The 19355-nt window shown below is 43.0% G+C and overlaps 1 protein-coding gene across 1 annotated transcript in view; it reads left to right on the plus strand.

The window, feature by feature from the left end:
* Positions 1-19355, plus strand: part of ERC1 (ELKS/RAB6-interacting/CAST family member 1) — a 3640161-nt gene that overhangs the window by 1257709 nt on the left and 2363097 nt on the right. The window lies entirely within an intron of this gene.

Genomic DNA, 19355 nt, shown 5'->3' on the forward strand with positions numbered 1-19355 from the left:
TCTGACAGGGATTCTAGGGCACTAGACAGATGGGGGAAAAAAGTTTACACTTGTGCTACTTTGGCTGTGAGGGCTTTAAATTGTCAGTTTCATATGCTTAAATATCAGCAATACTTAATGTCACTGCTAAAACAGAAAATGTTGGCAAAATTTGATTGTGCAGAAAGTAAGGAAATGCAGGATTTATTGCATGCAACTGAACAAGTGGGAAAGCATACTTTGCAATGTGGTTTTGATTCTCTAGAGGCCTCTTGCAGGGCTGCAGTTATGGGTTCTGTCATTAGGAGGCATGCTTGGTTAAAGGAACAGATTCTACCTGATCATGTTAAGGCAAAATTACTAGATGCTCCATTACAGCATGATACTTTATTTGGTGTTAAAGCAGAGGAGGTGTTGAAGAAAATGGAGGACAAAGCGAAATCCATGCAAACAGTAAAGGATTTCTTACAGGTATAGCCACCCAGATTTAGCAGGAACTGGCCTACAAAGAATTGGTCCTTTCCAGTGTCAGACAGACCACAAAGAGGCAGATACAGACACCCTAGAGGCAGATCCCAGCCCCAGGGCTCATACAGGCCTAAACAGTGGGGCGCTAATACTTCCAAAAGCAGAGAAGACAAATCACAGCCATACAGGAAACCGTCCCAATGACTTCCCTCTGCCAGCACCAAGCACTTATCTTTTGGCAGCCCCCTTAGGGGGAAAACTAGCACTTTTTTCTCAAAACTGGCACATGATCACCCAGGACAAATGGGTCTTGAATATAATGTCCCAGGGCTACAGGTTCCACTTTCACACCCTGCCAAGGGCAAAAGGTATGCCAGACCTGCCACACAATCAATAGGCAGAGGCACAAAAACAAGTTTCATCCCTCATGAACATGAGGGCCATTCAGCGAGTACCACAGCAAGAGCAGGGATAAGGATTTTACTTGAGACTTTTCTTGGTACCCCGAGAGGACAAAGCCTGGAGACCAATACTGGACCTATCTATTCTAAATACATTTCTGGACATTCCAAAATTCAAAATGTTGACTTTGCAACAGCTTCTGCCCTTGCTGGGCAAGAAGGCTTGGCTTGTAACTTTGGACCTAAAAGAGGCATACCTGCATGTACCAATCAGACAATCTTGCAGAAGATACCTCAGATTAATAGCTGGCTCAATGCACTACCAATTCTCTGCACTGCCCTTTGGCTTATCTACTGCGCCCAGGGTCTTCACAAAATGCCTGGCACCAGTAATTGCATATTGCAGACAAAGAGGAATTCAAATATATCCTTACTTAGACGATTGCCTTATTCAAGCAGAGAACAAGGACATTCCACTAGAGCACCTGGCGTTTGTAAAAAGATTATTGATTTGCCTAGGGTACACAGTAAACGAAAAGAAATCAAAATTAGTACCCTCTCAAGAGAATATTCCTGGGTGCAAGCTTAAATACAACTGCCCAGATGGCTTATCTCACGCCAGACAAACAAAGGCAACTGACTTCTTACTTCACAATGTTGGCAACAAAGACCCAGTTATCTGCAAGAAATATTCTGCAGGCTTTGGGCTTCATGGCATCCTGCATTCTGCTAATTCCATATGCCAGACTGCATATGAGGAAACTACAATAGTATCTAAAAAGTGTTTGGACTCAACATTGCCACAGCCTGAAAACATTGATTACCCTCATTCCTTGCCTTCAACGGTAGTTTTAATGGTGGGCACAGTCCTGTCACCTCAACAAGGGACAGCAATTCAACCTACCCACAGCCAGGCAGTCAATAACAACAGATGCTTCAGATTATGCCTGGGGAGCCCACATGGCAGGAAAATGTATTCAGGGCACATGGCCCTCAAGCCAAATGCATCTTCATATCAATCAAAAAGAGATGCTAGCTGTTCAAATTGCCCTGACAGCTTTCAAGGACCTTCTTCATCCAGGACAACTACCGATAAGGACGAACAATACTACAGTCATGTGGTACATAAACAAGCAGGGAGGCACACATTCCTACCCCCTCTGCAGACAAGCCATGACTTTGTGGGACACAGCATTGACTTATCAAGTACATTTGCAAGCACAATTCCTGCCAGGAAAGAAAAATACTCTGGCAGACGAACTCAGCAGAAACATTACGGATCCCCATGAATGGAAACTGGATCCACAGGTCTTCAGCATGATAACAAAGAAATGGGGATGCCCAGACATAGATCTTTTTGCCTCCCCTCACAACTGCCAACTACAGAGATTCTGCACAAGGACTTATCACAAGCAAGCATGGAAAGTGGATGCCTCATCATTCAGCTGGAAAACCCTAACAGTATATGACTTTCCTCCTCTGCCTCTCCTTCCCAAGGTACTACTAAAGGTCAGACAAGAGAAGACAAAAATGATTCTGATTGCCCCAGACTGGCCCTGCCAGCACTGGTACCCAAGCCTAAAGAGGTTGTCTCAAGGCCCAGCCTGGACATTGCCTCTAATTCCTCACTTACTGACCCAACGAAACAATCAGATCCTGCACAGCCAACTCAGGACCCTAAATCTGGCAGCATGGCGAATAATGTAGCCATTCAGAACACACCTCTCTCTAAAGCAGTGATGGATGTTATTTTGGAGGCCAGAAGGCCAAGTACCAGAAAATCTTATGCAGAAAAATGGAAGAGATTCTGTGCTCGGAACCAGGCACAAGGAATTGACACGCTTGTACCAAACATTCCTCAGATTTTACAATACCTAACTGAGATGCTGGACAAAGGCCTTTCCTTCTCATCAATTAAAATCCATGCCCCTGCCATTTCAGCTCATTACAATACGGAACCACCTATTTTTTCTCATCCATTGCTAAGGCAGTACCTCAGAGGGGCCAAAAACATAAGACCTCCAAGGAGACCACCAATACCTGCATGGGACCTCAATTATGTCTTGGAGAAACTCACACTGCCGCCTTTTGAGCCAGCCAATACAGCTGAAATAAAGTTCTTATCTTGGAAAACAGCTCTGCTCCTAGCAATAACCTCTGCAAGGCGAATCTCAGAGTTGCAGGCTCTCATGGCTGTGGAACTTTTTATCATTTTCCATCCAGACAGGGTTTCTCTGAGGATCAACCCGACATTTATGCCTAAGGTAGTGTCCAGTGTGGCCCTTAACCAAACCATTCATTTGCCTACTTTTTATCCAAGCTCACAGAATAAGGGTGAGAGACTCCTGCATTCTTTGGACATACACAGACAGCTACGCTTCTACTTGGACAGAACAAAAGCTTTCAGAAAGACTGAGCAACTTTTAGTGGCATATGCTGCAGGATCACAAGGAAAGCCTATCTCAAAGCAGACTATTTCAAAATGGATAGGCCACTGCATTCGATTCTGTTACTCACAACATGGCAAATCAATTCCTACTGGCATTAGGCCACATTCTACCAGAGCAGCAGCCTTCCTCAGAGGGGTACCAACCAAACACATTTTAGAGGCTGCAACTTGAGTTCAGTGCACACTTTCACCAAGCACTACCATTTACCTCTCTACTCTAAATCCAGAGCAGGCTTTGCCACTGCAGTTTTGTAGGGCCTTATAGCCTCTCCTAATCCTATTTAGACCCAGCCACCCTACCTCAGCTTTGGGATTCAACCCAAGTGTAATGACTGCAACAGTGAAACACAATGAACATAGTACAGTTGTGTACCTACCATAAATGTAGATGTTCAAGTGCATTCACTGTTGCAGTCCAGGTTACCCACCCACCATCCCCCTTTTCTTTGCTGGGACTTATCTGTACTTCTCTATCCTATACAACATATGTGGTGCATTTGCTAGATGAAGGAAATGTTTGTTATTGCATGCATACTTATTGGCATAAATTGTTAGCCTACCAATTTGGGGGCACCTGACATCTGGGGCAAGAAAAACTGAAGAAAATGGCATTGGCTGCATCTTTTATACCCCTGGCGCACTGACGTCAGGGAAGAGACGACAGCAACCAACGCTGGACCAAGACTTTGGAATTCAGGCCGACTGCGGGTAGCCTGCCAGCAGGATAACCCAAGTGTAATAACTGCAACAGTGAATACACTCGAACATCTACATTTATGGTAGGTACACAACTGTACTTTGTGAGGTACAGTGATAAATTAAACCAAAACAGGCATTTTGTCTGATTTTGGTTGCATTCTGGTTTATACTGTTGTTGAAATAGTGTAGAAATACTGTTTGAGACGTTGTTGTCTTCATTGAATGTTGTCCCTTATATATTTGATTTTTATTTGTTCTTATCTACTGTATGCTTCTTGATCATTCATGTTTGCTTTTGTTTCTGTACTTTTGAGCTGTGGCTGGAAAGGGTCTTCTGACCAGCCCATTTACCCAGTAACCAAATAGTAAGTAAATATATAACAGTTTGTGTAGCTCTGAAATTGTTCTTATCGGAATTGGTCTCGTTTAGTAGAAAGCTTTCAGGTTAAGCTATAATCCCACAGAAACATTTCAACTCTGAGAAGATAGCTCTGACTTCTCTAGTTATGGTAATATAGATAATTTACTTTAGTCTTGGCAGATAAACAACCGAACCTCTGGAACCTGTTGCTTAATCACTTAATAAGTGACTGTCCCTAATCACTGATCGGTTTTGACTGTTTTGCTGTGTGTATGTATGAAAGCCTGCATAATCAAAGTGATTCAACATTTTTTTCATTCATTTTTCAAGAAAAATTAACACACTTATCAGTACTTACTTTCAAAGCAAAGGAGCATCTGCATCTTAAATTTCAATGAACAAATCATTTTATGTCATTTTTTATACCATAATATATACAAAGAATATAAAGACCACCTTTGTACAAAAGCATGTTCATTTTAGGTCTGAAATCATGCCGGTGTTATGTTTGACAACTTTTTATTGATATTGTTCTGAAGATAACTGAAGGTAGAACATTGTTTTCAACTTGTGGTTTGCAAATGGTGCATGCATCCTGTCAGTTTTCAAAGCTCTTTTTGACTTGAATTCCATCCTGACTTCAGATAACAGTAGCTCTTTACCGCTTAAGGTATTGTCACGGATTTTTTAGGATAATTAAAAAAACAAAAAAAATAAATAGGATAAGACCTCTCAGTAATCTCACTTTAACTTTGTTTTTGCACAGACTAATATTTTTAAGGGAATGTTGACAACGCAGTCTCAAATATGTGCATCCCTGTCAAAATATGCAAAACAAATATTTTGCTAGAACTTAAAAAATTTCACTTTTTTAGGGAAAAGAGTATTAAATGCATGGCAGGTGTGTCAGCCTGAAAAAATGTTAAGTATATCTGTTGTGGACGAAATGGCAGTAACAATGCAGCCTGATGCCTGCATTAGACTGTTGGTTGTACTAGCATTAAATGACCTTATCTTTATAACTGTATGAAGTGTTGCTTCAAATAACTCCGTAATATGTTATGAGCCTCAGCTGCATGATACACTTAGCTGGAAGATCTAGCTGTCATACACACGCACACACCCACACCTCTGTCTTCATATAGTGTGGCCTACTGCATTTGAGACTGAACTGGGGGGATCATAAGTCCAGTGATTACATAATAAAAAAAAATTCTCTGTTCAGGAGAAATATGATTTTTTTTATTATTTGATGACAATTTAGTAAAGGAGTGTTCTATGCTGCCGTTGTGATCTGCACACTGAGTAATTTTGTAGGACCTTCTTGGGGGTGAGGGTGGTTTATACGGATTTTAAAAGAAAAAAATAAATTCATTTATTTGAACTTGTTTATCAGGCTAGAGCACTAGTCAAGTCTTATCCCAGTGTTAATATACAGTCACCGTTGTAATGATTAAAAGAAGTGCAAATGCAATGGAATTAAAGTGCATGTAACACAAAATGGATGTGATTTACGGTGTGGTGCTGAGGTAACTCAGGACCCATTGTTAAAGTGCTGATCAGGTGGTTCTAGTTTTTTTGTACATCTGAATATTATAAGGTCCTTGAAGTAAATGCTGCCTAGGTTGTCTTGTCAGACCAGTCGCTGTTCATGTAACATTAGGTTTCTGTTAAAGACAAGTCAGCATTCACTCTTCATCTGTCCTCATTTTTGTAACATAGTGAGGTTTGTGGATGATGTGTTGTAGAAAAACTTATGTTTTTATCTTTTTTTGCATAAGTTCAGTATCACCGGTGTGCTGGCTGTCAGGTACAAACAATGAATAGGAGGTACACTTTAGAATAGGACATCTACCTATCAGTAGCTATGCTAGTTAGAGTCTTGCAGGTCGTAATGGCTTGATGGTTTTCATTTACATTATTTTTCCAATAGTCCTGACTACTGTAATCTCAGAGGAAAGCCCACAATTCCAGCCTAACTTCAAGAGTTCAGCATCCTTCCCTATAAGGCATGGCAAACACCCACTCCTTTCAGATGTCACGATGTGTGTAGTATTCTTGCCACAGCTTCCAGTGTATGCATCTCTGAGTTTGTATCTGTAGTCTAGCATGGTTTGGCCTGCTCAGGAAAGATAGTGTCCTATTGGGGAAAGTCCTTATTTTCTCTGCTTTGTGTACTGTATATTACATTGTTGTTTTACTTTGTTTTTTTTTTGTGTATAATTTTTGCTTAGCTGGGTTGATGTAAGACATGTTTTAAGATGCTTCAGGGCCTACGAAAGGTAGCTGATGCTGTGGTATGCAGATCATCTACCAAGACTTCCATAATTGTGTTTTTTGTTTAGGCCCAGAGCATAACGTCAAAGACTGTAGGGTCTGCCAGGGATTCACCATGTATGCATCATTCTTTACAGAACTAAATAGAAAGAGGCTAGGGAACTTTACCCATTCCACCATACTGTGCTCAGGATTGTCTTCAGCCTCTACCTTTCCACGTAAAAATGCATTTTACGAAGGTAGAAAAAGGCTCAGATGATGCAGTTTCAGTATCCAACATTCCATCAAAGCTCGAAAGTGTAGGCCCTGGTGATGTGCTTTTGTAGCTCCTTGAACTAAACAAGTCTCTAATGAAGCCCCTTTGGAGTCTGTCATTCCAAAAGTACAAAGCATATCCCACTGCACCAGCAATCAGGGCTCCTCTTCCAGATTAGATATCCTGTCTCGGGTGTCTTTTGTTGAAGTACCTTTCATTATTTCTTAAAAGGAGGATGACCTACTTAATTTTCTTGACAAGAAAGACACAACTGACTGAAGTGGAACTCTGTCAATTCCATTCTGAGGCCTAGATGTCCATAGTGGATATACCCCTGTTAAAGGGCCTGAAAGGTGAAACGTAAGTCATTAGGTCTAAGCTACCTGCTTGTGATGCAAGTTTTTAATCAATCCTGATCTCAGGCTGTATATGCAAATTGCTTTCCTAGACCAAGTAAGAGACAAACTCAGGGAGGTGATTGATGTTGACTTCAGGATGAAAGTAATTGACCTCACCCAGACAGATTATAAGGTGGCAGAGCAATCAGCTGTGGTTATGAAGCTCGGGATGCAGCATGTAGAGTGCCAGCAGTGGGTACTGTCATAAAATGTATCCCTAGCTGAGGCTTCATCCCCCTCAGAGAAGTCTTAACTGTGGTTCCTGAATTTCCCTGTAGACAAAGAGCTGCTCTTTAGGAGCCTTATGGGCAAAGTCTTCAGGAAGATGGAAGAAATGGGTAAAATCATGCAGTGTGTTAAGCAACTATTTCATGCTTTTGTGTCTTCTAAACTATGAGTTAATGTCACAGGCAAGGTAAAGTCAAGCCAGCTAAAGGAAAAAAAAGGGTCAGCACAAGAGAATGTGGTAGGGAGACCATAATAGAAAGCCTGAGGGGAACCTTCTGAATATTCAGCCCCAGGGAGGAGCCATTATTACATGGTTATTCTTTCTATCCCAGCCCCTTTCCTTTCAGTTTTCCCCAATGCAGGATGGCTTATGTAATGGCTCCAAAATGAGGTAAATCATTCATGACAAATAGATAGTGCAGATTCTTTTTTCCAGAGTTACAGATCACACTTTGTAAAAAGGCCAAAGCTGGCAAAGATTTCTCCTGTGCCAAAGGAAGAAGTCAGCTAATCCACTCTTCCTCAGTCTGCAGGAGCTTATTTCATTAGCTTAGTAGAACAGATACCTTTAAAAGACCAGCACAAGGGGTTGTACTTGAGACCTTTTTTGGTTCCCACAAAGGAAGGGCTTTGGAGACCATTCTGAGGCCCATATATACACAGACAACTGTTGCATTTGTATGGAATCAAAGATTGTAGAAGATGAGCTGTTTGTCTTTTTTTCCAGTAAAACTCTTAATTAAAAACAAATTAACACTTCAGCCAACTGCCTTAGAGTAGTTAGCAAGGTCTCTTGCATTGGCTACACATCTGTTTGTGTAAAATATTCCCTGCAGACAGCTCCAACAAGTAACTTTTCAGATGAGCATTGAGCTGAAAACTCTTTCTTAGTTTTGATAAAATGCTAATAACAGTAATTCTGTTACTGCATTTGCTAGCCATAGCTGCATTCTTGTAGCTTGTTGCCCTTCAGATACATAGTGTCACAGGGTACTGCACAAATATAATAAAGTGTTGCAGGGTACTGTACAAATATGATATATAAAGTGTTACAGGGTACTGCACAAGTATGACATATAAAGTGTCACAGGGTACTGCACAAATATGACACAGTGTCACAGGGTGCTGCACAAATATGATACATAGTGTGATATGGTATTGCACAAATATGATACATAGTGTCACAGGGTATTGCACAAATATGATACATAAACTGTCACAGGGTACTGCACACATATAACAGTGTCACAGGGTACTGCGCAAATATGACATATAAAGTGTCACAGGGTACTGGACAAATATGAAAGTGTCACAGGGTACTGCACAAATATGGATGCTGCCTTTGTTGTTCTTTCCCATATTTTGACAGTAGATGTTATGTGATCCTATCTCGCCTACATTCTGAATGATGGGTTCGGAGCCGATCCCTCGGCTCCGACTCGGCACGCTTATGCCAAAGAGCGAAGTCTCTTACTGGCTGAGCTTACCATATCCCAGGATGCACCACTACCAGTCCTCCAGATCTCGTTTGCCGCTAACAAGTGAAGACGTGGTCTCGAGCTGGCTGAGTTAAGTAGTGATTATTTCACTAGTTTTTCTGTCAGGATTTTCTTCATTCTCTACAAAAAGCTGTTTTAACAGCTATTCTTGTGTTTTGAGTGCGTTTGACAAAATTCACTTGGTGAATTCTTGTGTTGTGAGTGTGGACTAGGAGTACCTCTTGTCTGGAAAGGCCTTTCCCGGTCTTTTTATTTGTAGGTGACTTCGGTTCTGTTTCACTTATATTTCTCTTCCTTAAAGAGGAACTACTGAGAGAAATTATTACATTTACAGAGTTTGTGCTGTGTTTAACTAACTCAGAGTATTGCGAGTGTAAACTGTAAGCCTATTATAGGTCTTTCACCAGTGTTCTTTACAGTTACTTTCTGAAAATTTCTATAATGTCTCAGAATCCTAGGCCTTCGGGCTTCAAGAAATGTGTAAAATGTAGCTTCAAAATGTCCATCACGGACGATCACTGCTATGTGTGTATTGCTTAGGGGCAAAGCATTTACAGGAATCATGTAGTGTATGTCACGCTTTTTCCTCAAGGGTCCTCCAGGAGAGGAAAAATAAATTAATTCTTAAGGGATTAATTAAACCTTCGTTGAAGAAGCTTTGGCATCCTCTCCTTCTCCAGCCAAAGAAAAGGCGGCTCCGACCAGTCCGTCGGATCCGATCGCTAAGAAACAAAGGCAGGCCTCTCCTTCGGCTCCAAGGACTTGGAGCCGAGGTCGGAACGGTCTGCCTCGATGCCACCAGCATCGACTCCTCTGGCTTCGAGCCGATAGCTGGGGCATCGAGGCGGGTCATCTTCGCCGGCTCCACTGCTCTCGGAGCCGACAAAGGTTGCCCGCTCAGACACTTCCTCCTCGGCCCGAAGTCCACCTCGGCACCGATGGAATCTGGTGTGTGTATTCCTCGGCGCCGATACTCATCGAGTCGCCGAGCCGGTCCCCTAGCCCTTTGGGGCCGTTGGAGAGGCCGTCTCGGACCCGTTCTGTTTCCTCTCGGTCTTGAGGATGTCAGATTCTGATATAGACAGGGTGCTCCAAAGACTGTTCCAGTCCCCAGTCTTCCAAAATTTGTTTCGGTTCCGACCCAGTTGGCTTCGGAGCCGATGACCTTGGCCCACCCCATTGCCATTCCTCCTCCGACTGCTTCGGATCCGTCGGAGCAGGTGCTGTTGGAGCCGATGGAGATCTCAGGGTCGGCTCCGACCCTTACTCCAACCCGGCCTTCGGGTCCGAGTTTGGTACGCTGGACGTCTTCGGCTGGACCCGGGGTGATGTTTGGGACCTATGCTGGTTCCGAGCCTCCCCTCGGTGCTTCGCTGCGGGTCTTCCGTCGACTATCACGGCTCAGGGACCGGACACTCCCAGGATTCTGGGGTCCGGCTTTCAGAGCCATGAGGAGTGCCTTGGCCAAGTCCTCTTCGCCATCTCCCGGCTTTACCGGCACCTTCCCTAGGAGTGGAGACTGGGTCTTTGGCAGTTCCCTGTCCGTAGTCAGTGGAGCCCGGGGCCTGAGGTTACCCCCAGTGGGGTTCCCCTCCTCCTGAGGGTTCTTCTGAGCTGTCTTCGGAGGAACCCCAAGGAAGAGATCGTGCAAGAGGAAGCACGTGGACTCCCGAGTCTATTACTTCAGACACTGATCTGGATGATGCAGAGGGGTTCCCGAAGTCGTCCTCGGATGATGTCTCCTTTGCAGACATCTTAGAGATCCTCAAACAACGAGGCGGCTGGATATCCAAACCCCCTCTACTGACGAGTCAGTGCTCCTCAAGGCCTTTGGGGCTCAGCCCTCCGCCTCCTGGGTGTCTCCGCCCGACGAGCTTCTGGATTTAGTTTGTCGGGCGTGGGAACATCCAGATACCGTGGAACCAGTCCCTTCTCGTCCAAATAAATTTTTGTCTGCTCCCCGAGAAGGAGTTCCTCACTAAAGGCGTGGCTGTAGATGCCATGGTGGTGGCATCTGCTACACAACAGGACGTGGCAGAGGCTTCAACGTCCATCCATCCTCCTAATAAGGAGTCTAGGAGTATGGACAGGTACGGAAGCGCACCCTGACTTCAGCGGCCTTTACTTTAAGGTCTCTGAATTATTTGGCACATTTTACCAGGCTTCAGAGGGATCTGGTCAAGGAGTTGTCAGATTCCCTCTCGGATAACCTACCTGAGCAGCTAGCCCAGTCGGTTAGCTCTCAGTTGGCTATCCTTACGTCAATTTCTAACTCGTCCATGAGGCTCATTTCCTATGCGGCCGAAGGGGCGGTAGAGCGGCAGGCACAGGCGTGGCTCACGGAGACAAGCCTGGCTCCGTTGTGTCAGTTCGGAGGCCTTCAAGTCTTCCTTCGCCGACGCTCCCTTTGATGGGTCCTCCTTGTTTGGACCCAAGGTTAAAGACACCCTTACCCGCTGTGAGCAAGAGGGAAAAACTTTATCTGCCGTAGGTGCCCATTATTCCACTCCCTTCGGCCTTACCCCAAGGCTAAAGGAGGGAAAATGTGGTTCCAAATCCCGTAAGTTTTTCTCCCAACAGCAGGAAGAATTCCCTTCCAGAGGCAGAGGACGGGGAAATTTTTCAGGGAGACGCCGTCCCAGAGGCGGCAGAGGGCCCGCAATTCTGGAGACCGCGAGTCCTTTCGTGGCTCTTCAGCCTCCCACCCGAGATGAGGAATTGCCCGACTCTGCTGCTGCCGAGCCAGTCGGGTGTCGTTTTGCCAAGCACCTAAAAGCCTGGGAGTCAATCACTCAGGACAGATGGGTGCTTCGGATCATTGCCGGAGGTTACACCATCCCATTCACATACTCGCCCCCACAGTCCAAAAGAATCCCGGACCCACCACCCAGTCAAAGGGAAATGGCAGCCGCAGAAGCTTTAAAGCTGCTAGAAAAAGGAGTCATCCAACCGGTCCCCACAGACCAGATCGGATCAGGAAATTACTCCAGGTTCTTTTTAGTGCCAAAAAAGACAGGGGACCTGAGACCAATATTGGATCTCAGCAGACTGAACCAATCCAACACGTAATCCAAATTCGAATGGTCACGTTACAATCCATTCTCCCATTGTTGGAGAAGGATGTTTGGATGTGCTCCATAGACCTCAAGGACGCCTATTATCACATACCGATACATCAGGCGTCCAGGAGGTATCTGCGCTTCAGCCTGGGAGTCAGTCATTACCAATTTTGCGCTCTGCCCTTTGGTCTCACCACAGCCGCCAGGGTGTTCACCAAGTGTTTGGCAGTAGTGACGGCTCACCTGAGAAGTCTTGGATTCCAAGTGTTTCCCTATCTGGACGACTGGCTCCTGACTGCCACCACCAGGCATCTACTAATGGACAACCTCAAAGCCACCATCTCCCTGGGTGTTACCCTGGGGATTACATTCAATTGGTCAAAGTCTGTCTTGCTGCCCTCTCAACGCATAAAGTTCATAGGAGCAGAGATAGACTCAAGATTGATCTTGCCTTTCTTCCTGCCGAAAGGATCCAAACTTTACAGGGCCAAGTTCAAGCTCTGATCTCGAGATCCAAAGCCCCAGCCAGGATGGTTCTACAAGTTCTAGGCTCAATGTCTGCCACGGTTCTTTTAGTCCCTCTGGCAAGATTGCACATGAGGATTCTTCAGTGGCTATTGTCAACGCAATGGTCCTTTCAGGATCTTCCCTCAATCATCACATCATGATTACGGATATATGCAAAAGGGACCTTCGCTGGTGGCTTCAGACATCCAATTTGAATCAAGGAAACCCTTTGTTCTTCCCTCTCCAGTGGTTACCCTGACGACAGATGCCTCCCAGATAGGGTGGGGGCATTGTCTGGGCAGGCTAGTTCAGGGCTCCTGGCTTCCAGACGAAGCTCTTCTCCACATCAATGTGTTGGAGATGAGGGCTGTACTTCTATCCCTACAAGCCTTACACAAGTTTCTTCCTCAGGGCATCATCGCCATCCACACAGACAACATGTCGGTGGTTTGGTATCTGAACAAACAAGGAGGGACCAGATCTTACCCCTTTGCAGAGAGGCCATGAGAGTGTGGGAATGGGCTGTAGCTACCAACCGCTTCTTGGTAGCGACCCACATCCCGGGAAAGTCAAATATATTGGCAGACAAATTGAGCAGGACAATTCTCTCTCCTCACGAGTGGTCTCTAAACCACACCGTAGCAGCTCAGGTTTTCAGGAGATGGGGACGCTGCTGCGACCTATTTGCAACTCCATTAAACACCAAGTGCCAAAGGTTCTTCTCCTTGATCCCACATCAGGGAGTACCAGCCATGGATGCTCTAGCACAACCTTGGCCAACAGGGCTACTTTATGCCTTTCCTCCCATTCCGCTTCTTCCCAGAGTTATTCAAAAAGCCTCTCAACTGGGGTCTTCAATGATTCTGATTGCCCCGTACTGGCCTCGTCAGGTGTGGTTTCCCTACCTGAAGAAGCACGCAGTGGACGATCCGTGGACTTTAGACCTTATTCGGACTTGCTAATCCATCAGTCGGGACTTGACATCAGTCCCTTCAATCTTTGAAATTGACAGCTTGGCTCCTCCACTTCCGACTTTAGTTAGAAGGCACACTCTAGACCCGGAAGTGGTTCACATTTTATCTTCGCCCACAAACCCACCACTAACAAATTGTACCTTAGTAAGTGGAAGAGGTTTGCTATCTGGAGCTCAACTCAAGGGCTTAGACCCTATCACTGCTCCTGTCCCAGAGGTCTTGAAATTTTAACATCCTTGTTTAATCAGGGATCTTCCGTCTCAACTATTAAAGTCCAACTAGCGGCTATTTCTAAATTCCACGAATCCATGGATCCTCCTTTGATGAGCAGCAGACTATGCAAAACTTTCATTAAAGGTGCGAACCTATTAAGACCACCAATTTTTCATCCTGCACCTCCGTGGGATCTTGATTTGGTGCTTCGCGCATTAACATCTCCCCTTTCGAACCGGCTGCTACATACGAGTTAAAATATCTGTCTTGGAAAACTGCCTTCTTAGTTGCAATTACTTGGCAAGAAGAGTTTCAGAGCTTCAAGCCCTGTCTATTAAGCCACCGTACTTGATTTTCCACAAGGATAGAGTATCACTTAGGCCTAATCCATCCTTTGTCCCAAAGGTCTGTTCTAGTTTCTGCCTACAACAATCTCTAGAGCTACGGTTTTCTTCCCAAAATTCTCCAATGAAGCAGAATACACTCTTCATAAATTGGATGTTCACAGGCAGTTACGCTTCTATTTAGACAGGACTCAGCAACTTCGTAAGTCAGACCAGTTGTTTGTGTCCTTCTCAGATAATAAACTGGGCCAAACCATCACAAAAGCTACTATCTCAAAATGGATCAGAGATTGCATAACTCAGACTTATTCTTCTTGAATAAGCAACTTACAACATCTATCAAGGCTCATTCTACCAGAGCTATGGCTACTTCTATAGCTTTTCATTCCAAGCTCGCTATATCGGAAATCTGTGCTGCGGCTACTTGGTCCAATCCGCACACTTTCATTTCCCACTACAAATTGGATGTGGCATCTAGAGGACGAGCTTCATTTGGTTCCACGGTACTCAGGAGTGTTTTCCAGTGAGCCACCCAGGATTCAGGTGCTAGGGACGCTGTCCCATCATTCAGAATGTAGGCGAGATAGGATCACATAACATCTTTTAGTTATGTACTCACCATAACTTCAGATGTTTGGGATCCATCTCGCCACATTCCTAATACCCACCCTCCTTTCCTCTGCCTTGGAGATCAGAAGAGATTGAACGGTTTTGAGTTCTACTGTTTTATCTTGTTTCATCTGACGATGTTATATAAGCAGGGTATGCATGTGTGCATGTATGCGGACAAACTAGATCTGGGGGACTGGTAGTGGTGCATCCTGGGATATGGTAAGCTCAGCCAGTAAGAGACTTCGCTCTTTGGCATAAGTGTGCCGAGTCGGAGCCGAGGGATCGGCTCCGAACCCATCATTCAGAATGTAGGCGAGATGGATCCCAAACATCTGAAGTTATGGTGAGTACATAACTAAAAGTTTTCATTATCAGATTTATCTGACTGTTGGCTTTAATTTCGCCGGTGTCTGCACTGATTAATTACTCTAACTGAAAACATTACTTCTTTTAGTCATACCAAGTATCTTGCAAGCATTATGACCTAGTATGTTTAGTATCCTTCGAAAAGTACTCAAAGAAGCTACTTCAAATATTGGTTTGTTGTATTTACTGCACTTAGACACAATCTTTTCCACAGGCTTCAGTGAGTAATCAGAAAAGTGCATGGAGACTTATATATTTCAGTAGGTAGATTTAGTGGATGTGTAGAGGAAATTCACCTGTAATTAAAACTAATATGTCTTGCCCTTTTTAGGGTTTTTTTCTTTTTGGCATCAAAACATATTCAGACCAAAAAAAAGGCTAAGGAAATCTTCATAAAAGAGAAGCCAGTAAATCTAATGTAAATTTTGATGGAGTTAGTCTGCAAACTGGAATAGCAAGCTAGTAGCAGATCAGAAATAATTAGTAGAGAAGGTCTTTCTGTTTCTTTGGAGGAGGATGGAAAGAGCAAAGCAGACACAGGAACATGCAAAAAGTAAAACATGCAGGGGCAGTGCTCAATCTTAAGGAGTTGGAACTGGAGGAAGAGGAATCTAAAACGTAAGACTTATTGTTTGGACAAACTATTATTTTTTTTTTTGAGTGTAGCTAACTTATTGCAGAGACTTGCGCAATGGACCTAACTATGTTAACACTGCAGTTTTGTTAGCTGTGAAAGCTTTGTATAACATTAAGTATGTCCAGACTATTATGTTAAGTAAACAGTGGTAGTTAAGAAATGTTTGGTTTTAGAGAATAGTCAATGTGTTTCGTCATCCCTTCCTTCCTTCCTCAAAACACCACACATTAAGGTTAACCTGTAATAAGAGTTGCATATGACATTGCTAAAAAATGGAGAACAATATTAAAAATGTCTCCACTTATGTTTGGAGTGACTTCAGTTTGCACCACCCCATGATGGTAGAAGTCGGTAGCTTCTAAGTAAACTAAGCAAGAACATTAATACAGCAAGAGTGGTTATTATTGCTAATGGGGGCTTCTCTCCATCTTGAGGAGTTTAATCTAGTTGTTAAACTCTGATTTTTGTGAATAAATCTGTGAATATTTGGCCAGAAGGATAGTGGCTTGAGCTGGAATTGTATCTTAGGGCCATACAAATACAGATGCAGGTTTAAACCAAATGGAAGAGGATAATTTGGGCTTTGGTTGAAGAGAGTCTAGACCAGCAGGGCTTAGTAATTTAGAAGTCTTTGGAGCCTTCATCAGGTAAGAATGAGACTATAAAAAGTGTAGGTAAACCTCTTATGAAAATAGATTCAAAGTACATAAGGCCTGGCAGAATTGGACACCACCAGTGGGGTGTACACTAAAGAAGTGTAGAATAGGAGGAGCTGAAAAAGCCTTGAATTGTGGTGGAGCAAGAAAGGTGAAAACCCTAGGTATTGGGAATAGCTTATGAAAAATGGAGAGGAAAAATATTGGAGAACTATTCAGTTGTTTAATCTATCAGAAGTTGTCTAGATTATATTTGGTTAACATCCAAATTTCAGGAAATTAGAAGAGAAAGCTTTATGCATGATTCTAAACCAGTGTTACCTGAATTGGTAATAGAAGCCAGATCCCAAATAATGATTAAAAAGATTACAAGTAGGACCTATAGAGCTGTAGTAGACTAAATCGACCAAAATGACATAAGGTTAAGGGAAAATTGGAATGGGAGACTTGTCTGTTTCTCAAGGAGGAATGGACACAGATTACCTTAGCCCCAAGCTACTCTACCAAATCTAGGAAAATTAAGATTTTTTTTCAGGGAAGTATTTCCATTGATAGATACCTTATCTTCTTCTTCTGGCTTTTCCCGGTTAGGGGTCACCATAGCAGATCACCTGTCCCCTCATGATTGCCAGTGGAGTTTTATGGTGTTGAGTTGCCAGCCCGGCGCCCAACCTTCCACAGAAGGCACACACTCACACCTAGGGCCAATTTAGAGTGTCCAATCCACCTACAGCATGTCTTTAGGATGTGGGAGGAAACCAGAGCACCCGGAGGAAACACACGCGATAACAGGGAGGACATGCAGACTCCACACAGAAGGCACCCCAGCCGAGAATTGAACCAAAGAACCTCTTGCTGTGAGGCAGCAATGCTAACTTCTGCACCACCATGGCCGCCCTATTGATACTTTATACTCTGCATAAAATTAAAGAACACATACTCTGCATAAAATTAAAGAACACATACTCTGCATAAAATTAAAGAACACATACTCTGCATAAAATTAAAGAACACATCCAGAAGCCCCTGAATTTTGCTAGAGATGCACTGGGAGAAAATTGATACATGAGAATATATCTTTTATGATTGTCTGGACCTGGTTAAATGTATATCTATCTGAGTTTTTGGAAGTTGTATTAAAAAGAACAACTTTCTATGTTTTTAAAGGTGAATGTTATAAGCAAACTCAAGGGGTGGGAATGGGGGTGTTTGTGCCCCCCATATATACCAATTTGGTGCATTGGACAAGGGAGAGGAATTGTTTTTTTAATTCTCATTTTTCCGCTGCCTTTTGCTTTTACACTCTATTTCTGGATGACATCTGTATTTTATGTAAAAATTCACTTGAGAATTTCATGAATTTTTAGAATATATTAGAGTACTTCCTATTTGAAATCTACACATTGCATCTCTCAACATGTTAACTATCTTGATATTTTTTGCTCAGGACAAAAACAATTATTTTATGTCCAGTATATATTGTAAAGGGACATTCTGAAATTCACATTTGCCTTTCAAGCTCAATCATGCTTTCCACCAAAAGAGTAGTAGTATTAAGGGACATATGGTTAGGGCAGCATGTATGAGTTCAGATTATGTAAAACTTGTGGAAGAGGTTTATTTTATTGCCCAAATGTTTATTGATAGGGATATACTTTCCTGTTGGTGGCTGATGACAGAAATTAGATTGTACAGGGTTTGGGTGTTAAGTACATATCTATATTGGGGGTCGATCTTGATTCCCCACCCCCACATGTGACCAGTTTTCATTCAAATGTGCATGTTATGGCGCACACTTACAGCAATAATTTTAAGAATACAGAGATAATTGTCATTGGAATGTGTTAAAGCATTTTCCTGATATGTTTAACATTATTCCAACACAACCTACATTTGTATACAAGAGAGGTAGGTTTATTAAAAAACTGTTGGAAAGATCTTCTGCTAACATCAATACTTGTAATGTCTTTTGTACTGGTAATGGCCCCATGAAGGTTAAGGGTGCTTATATATGGTGGCTGTGCAATCAGTGATCCCACAGTTTAGAATGTAGTGGGTTATATCTGCAAGCAGGGGATTTGTCATTAAATTCACATGGGCATTACAGCTGTAATGGCCGAGGGGTGATATATATAGCCCAATGTTTATCATGTATGGCTTTTTATGTTGGAAAAAACAGAATATTTATTGAGGAAATGTACGAGCACAATTATGATATGCATTGTGTTGAGGCTAAACCGTTATACAAATGTACCAAGATTTGTGATGCTAGTGTATTTAATTTTTTTATGTTAGAGCAGGTACCTTTAAATCTGTAGTGCGTTTTGTGGGAGACTTTGAATACCATGAGGTCTGTTGGCAATTAAAATTGGATGCCAGTACCGCTCCAGGTCTGAATGGGAATCTTTCCTTTTTGAGTGTTTTAAAACTGTATGTGGTAAGATTTTAAGATATTTCTAGGTCCTAATTTCTATGTAGTGTCTGATATTTATTTTGTTTCATTTTAAAATTTTGTATCCATTTAATGCAGAGAGGTTGATTGACGGATTTGTTGTTTTTGACACTCCCACTGTAGTATTCATTGCTGACTTGATCGTGGTTGTTTTGTTCTGATGAAGTCTGCTAAGCACGTGAGACAAAAGCGCTTAATCTAATCTAATAAAAGTTTTTATTAATGGCATTCTGGTCTTACTGTTTGGTGAGGAGTTTTCAGTTTAATATAGTAAATACATGTCTTTGTTATGTTGTGTGTGTGCTGTGTGTGTGTGTGTGTGTGTGTGTGTGTGTGTGTGTGTGTGTGTGTGTGTGTGTGTGTGTGTGTAAAAATACTCATTTTCATATTCAGTGTTACCCTAATTGTACTGTCTTCATTATTTGTAAGCACTGATACGTGACAATGTTTGTTGTGAGGATGTAGCAGGGATTTTACTGTTTGTGTTTCATCACTGCTGAGGTAGCAGAAGATTGCTCCA

Source organism: Protopterus annectens, chromosome 11.part0 (assembly GCF_019279795.1).
Source record: "Protopterus annectens isolate FY-2018-M chromosome 11.part0, PAN1.0, whole genome shotgun sequence".
Taxonomy (NCBI): domain Eukaryota; kingdom Metazoa; phylum Chordata; order Ceratodontiformes; family Protopteridae; genus Protopterus; species Protopterus annectens.